At 39.2% G+C, this 5,471-nt stretch overlaps 1 long non-coding RNA gene across 1 annotated transcript; it reads right to left on the bottom strand.

Moving 5' to 3' along the window:
- Positions 1 to 4,237: 4,237 nt before the first annotated feature.
- LOC133708314 (uncharacterized) lies at positions 4,238 to 5,120 on the bottom strand. Its single transcript, XR_009845752.1, has 2 exons — positions 4,692 to 5,120; positions 4,238 to 4,615 (listed from the first exon to the last, which is right to left on the bottom strand). It is a non-coding gene; the product is annotated as an uncharacterized LOC133708314 (long non-coding RNA).
- Positions 5,121 to 5,471: the final 351 nt, after the last annotated feature.

The following is a 5,471-nucleotide window of genomic DNA, read 5'->3' on the forward strand; positions in this document are numbered from 1 at the left end:
TTTTGGATTCAAACACACACCATATTTTCTCCAAAATACCATACCCAAAGACGGGGCTTTCCGTTCCGCTCATGGACCAGACAGAAATTAATTTTATTAATAATAATAAACGTTTACGAATTGAAGGATGAGAAACAACTGTATATGTAGCATCTACGTACATAGAGAATTCTAGTATATATGTATATATGTATATATAATTATTGTCTGATCTTCAGTAGGAATTATTTATAATAACAAGTTTATCTTTTTAGAGCTTTCGTGTTAATGATTTTGTATATTTGACACCGTTTAATGACAATATCAAAATTTCTATAAGTTTACATATTTATATTTGAGTGATGCTTCAAATATCTTGAAAACTGACTTTTAAGTATTCATATTTACCAATATTACAAGTGATACTTGATACTTTGATATTTTTAAAATATAGATTACCGATATATTTATTAATACATATACTTAAAACTGTATTTAAAAATAAGATTAGTTGTCGTCTAAAAGGAATTGTGATGTTCAACAGGCATATGTAGCCAAAGTGCATGCACTCAACTCAAGCAATCATTATAGCTCCGGCAACGTAAGGATAAGCAACGACGTTGTATGGAACGTAAGGCCAAATCTCAGCTCTCTTTCCGGTCCTCTTAACCCTCTTTAGCACCTTGTTTGGCTCCTCATAACCTGTCACCGTCACCCGGCTTTGCTTTCTGTTCACTTCAACTTGCTTTGCACCTGACATCAATATATAATTAGTTACATCAATTAATTAAATAACACTAGATTAACAAGACCATTACCATGATAAGAAGGATGTACTGTACATTCCTGAATACGAAATCATATGTTTAAGAAGAAGACCGAGGCATATGTCCCATTCAATCTGGAGCCCCACTGAATATACCGGTGGCTCCCATAGCTATAGAAGCGGCACAGGTAAGTGGGGTGAAGCGCTCAGCTTTTTCTGTGCAAGCTCGTCTAGGTAAGAAGGCTAAACTGCGTTCTGATTCTTCTGCGTTAATGTGCTTGGATGTGGAGGAGGGTTTTGGCTTACCTAATGATAATGGGAAAGTGAAAATCTCACCTTTGAAGAATAAGAGGGGTAGGCCTAAAGGGTCCAAGAATCAGTTAGGACCAAAGGTGCGTAGTAAGAGAGTGGTTCGGAAGATTACTATTGCCGAGACTGCTGACGGACAGGTGGGCAATGCCTTGTCTGTGATGGGAGAAGATACTCCATCAGGGGAGAAAGTGGATTCTGAGGAGGTATGTGTGAGTCCTCTCCTTATGGGGATGACTTCGGGTACTGCTCAAGAATGAGTTTTTGTCGCCAAAAATATTCGGGACATCTTGGCCTCTTGATTCTCTAGGATAGATTTTGGCAGGGCTTCATGATCTTCAAAAAGGTTGAATTACTTAGGTAGTGACTCTTTTGACATTCCCACATGGATGGGTCATTATGTGTAATTTCGCTGATCAATGCAATGAGTTGACAATTCTCTCAAAAAAAAAAAAAACTCAAGCAATCATTATAATTCAACATTATATATGAAAATTAATCGTTTCAAGTGGATACGTTATTCCTGATAAAAAAAAAAAAGTGGATACGTTATTGACTTCCCAATTTGGTTTAATTTGTCTGCACTTGTTAGTTCACAACTTCACTATGATAAACATATACTTTTTCGTAGTTGATCATCTTTTTCTTATCGATAATGGTCATGAGCCGTGCGAATGGAAACGGTCGTATAGAAAGCCATTAATGAGCAAACTAAAGTTTCAATTATCTCTAAGGCCTGGTAGCCTGCCTATCGATCGGGATTTCATCATTTGCTGGCCTTAGCTAGCTAGCTAGCAGAACAGATAAGATAAAGGCCGGTGCTAGAGTAGTCCACTTTTTCAATTCCAATCTTAACCGGCTTTCTTGACGGTTTACTAATTTATATTTGTTACGTATCTTTTGAAAACCAAAGTAACGTGGTATATTTCTCATACGTACCAAGTGATCTGTTAATGGTTAATAGTAAATTTGAAAACAGAATGTACCAAACACGTTTTAAGTGAATCGACCACAATTGGTTCAATCGTGTCATGCAAATCCAAGTTTTGTGTGTATGGTTCTTGAGGTAGATCGATGGGAAAACGAAATATTCATGCATGGGTCCAGTTATTCAACAGTTTCGGTGAAAATCCTACAGGCCGTATCTACTGGTCCGCCAGCTGGCTATTTTTTTCGTCTTAGGACGAATTAAGTCGGTCGCTCTTATCATCGATATCTGACTATCTGAGAGCTAGTACATAATGCCAAATATGTGCCTAACGGGGTTATAGCAAACGTTAACAGTATACAATAATAGATCAAAGATTTGAGGAAGAAGATGATCGAGCTAAGTAGCTATTTTCCAGACCTCGCTTCACAATCGTGTTTATTGTTAGGATAAATGGATAATGCATTATGCCTCGAGCTTCTTACGCGTGTAGAGTCTAGGAATAGATTTTTTTGAATCAAAGGATGTCAGTTAGATTTATAATTCAGCAAGCAGTACTAGAGACGACACAGCTTAGAGGGGCCGATAGAAAGAGCCGTCCATTAGAACATACAAAACACATATTCTACTAGAAAACAGACCCTCGCACTTCCAGGTACACCCACCTTTTAAGGACAATTAAGTACCTTTATTCTTACAAAACTTAGTAACTCAGAAGCAAAAATATAAATGTGACAACCGAGCAACTAGATCTTGCGACCTAAGAAAAATTTAAATATTACTAGTTGAGGATGATGCTCCACCATCCCCAACAGTGCCAACACCTGCATGCGGCTCCTCCATTTGTTCAGGAGTCCTTCCTAACTTGTTTTCCACCTGAGCATGACCATCATGATCACTAACCCGCAATCTCCACTTCTTAGACTTCCTACCCTGGAACTCTTTCTCAAGTGCTTTTGCACACTTTGGCCGATTCTTGCTTCCCTTTGGTCGTCCCAATTTCTTCTTCCTTGGCGAAACAATCAGCTGCCCATTCTTATGTTGCAAGACAAGCTGCATCCCATCATCAACTTGAAGCAAATGTTCAGAATTAGACATATACCTCTTGCCCAAGCGTCCCAACACTTCCATAGCATTGGCTTAGTTCCTAGTGCAGGATTGTGAATAAGAGATAATTCCACCACCATTGTATCACTGCCTCCTAACAAACTCGAAGGTTGGCTAATGGCCAACGGGAGTTCCTTCCCCACTTTCTCCGATCCAGTAGGTTTGCTCGCCTGATTCGTCCAATTCTCCAAGAATGCAGACATGTTAAAACCTGCAAACATAGAGGGAATATGCATGGTAACCCCAGGCAGCGAGGATTGAATTTGTGAAGCAGCTTCCACAGTCCGCGGCCCTCCGACAGAACCAGTCTAGCCGGCTTCAGTCAACATCACCATTCCCATCTTATCCTGCTGGCCTTCCCCATCAGAACGAAGTCCATGTGCCCCATCAGTCAACCACAACCCAGCCATGACCGTAGCCTGCACCTGAGCCATGATCTCATCTTTCTCTTTGGTCAACAAAGCATCGCAGCCAGTTTCCCCATGCACAAAATAGCCACAACTCTGGCAGAACCCTCTAACCTTCTCATAATTAAAAGACAATTCTTGCGCCACCGCCGGTGAAAACTCAAAAAGCATCCAAACCCTAATTTGCCACCAAACATCAAAAACTAACCGGATCCTCTGTTCTTCCTCCTTCCGATGCAGCGCCGTTTGATCGAACCTGATTACCCGTCCCAGAGACGATCCAACCAAGTTCAAAGCTGCCTTATTTCGGAGCCCCATCGGAAGTCCCCTGACAGCTACTTATGTTTCCAGGAGATTCAAAGGAACCGCCACTACTAGCAAATAACCCATTACACACTGATTACAATCAGTGTGTATTACAGGCTACTTACACTGAAATCTGTATGCATAGCTCATTAGCCACCCTACACTCACAGATGTGTTTTCTGTATCATTTGAGGGGGGTGGGGGTTGGTCTCTCGGTACTGATAAAAAAGTCTGTGTGAAGTTTTGAATGGGACCCACCCACTTATTATTTGTTTCATATCAATTAAATCAACTAAAAATATCAGTGTGAGTTGAGGCGAAAATTATAATTTTTTTTTCTTTTATTACAATATTTTCTTAAACATTTTCACAAACCATTTATACATTTATAGAAAATTAAACAATAATAGTAATTCACTTCTAATGATAACATACTCAAATCAACAAATTATCCAATTTATGCGAGAAATGATACAGGGAGGGAGAGGAGGATGAACGCCAACGCCTCTCCCAGTGAAAAATTACAAGGTGAACAACGAAAAGCATAATACAACCAGAGAATATGAAAAGAACAATGTAGCTGCTACTGTTTTGTTTTCCTCCTTCCTTTTCGCAGTTGTACTCTCTGGAAATTCCCAACATTAAACTCTCTTTTGCTGAGGCTGATAATCAAAGCAAGTCCATACATCAATACTTGTCCTCTTGGCTCCTTCTAAGCTGAGATGAAATTAAGAAGCAAAACTTCCAACGGAGAGTAACTAATCAAGCATCTATCACAATAGCAAACTGATCGAACTCATATCCCAAAACTTACTGCAAAAAAAAAGCCTGAATGCTAATTATAATCCCAAAAACAAGGCTAAAATAACTAAGATCGAATTTCCTCTACCTATACATGTTTCAAATTTTTCGTGTGCTGGAAACCAGGATAGCTCTCTTTCACCTCCACCTCCAATTTCTACTCACAATGATTCTGCAAAACCCAGATCTCGCAAATATTTTCATAAACCTACACATCTAAAGCAATCCACAACAAATAACAGGAACCAAGAACATTAAAAAACAATTCAAGATCCTATAACAGTTTGAGCAGAGTATCGAAATAAGGGATCAAGTAAAGACTTGATATCAATCTATCTTTTTCTTAAATTGGGGATCAGATTTGGGTTCGAAGACATTAGAGAGAAGAAGAAAGTCAGCCGATCCACTATGCTCAACAACAAACTAGGCATGAAAATGTTGCAGATCTGGAGGAGAAGAAAAAGAAGATAGAAAAAACAAGGAAGAGAAGGAAGAAAGAGGAGAAATCGGAGGAGGAAAGAATATCCAAAATATATAAACAATTTCTCTTTTTCTTTCTATCAAGTCTTAACTTACGCACAGACAATAATGCATCCCAGAAATGTGATAGCTGGAACCAACCTATGTTTCAGGTATCCCAGAAAATAATGCATACTCGGTTTGCTCTTCATGATTGGCAGAGGTATACATTTGGACATAGGGGTAGGGAGATTGAATTCCTTCGAGGTAGATTACAATCTCTTCTTGCACTACCTATTTCGACTGTTAATCAGCAGGAAAGCCTGGAGTTGTCCTCAAAATTGGATGGTTTGCTAGCGGAGGAACACGAGTACTGGAAGCAAAGGTCAAAAATTACTTGGCTTGCTGA

Source organism: Rosa rugosa, chromosome 5, assembly GCF_958449725.1.
Source record: "Rosa rugosa chromosome 5, drRosRugo1.1, whole genome shotgun sequence".
Taxonomy (NCBI): Eukaryota; Viridiplantae; Streptophyta; class Magnoliopsida; order Rosales; family Rosaceae; genus Rosa; species Rosa rugosa.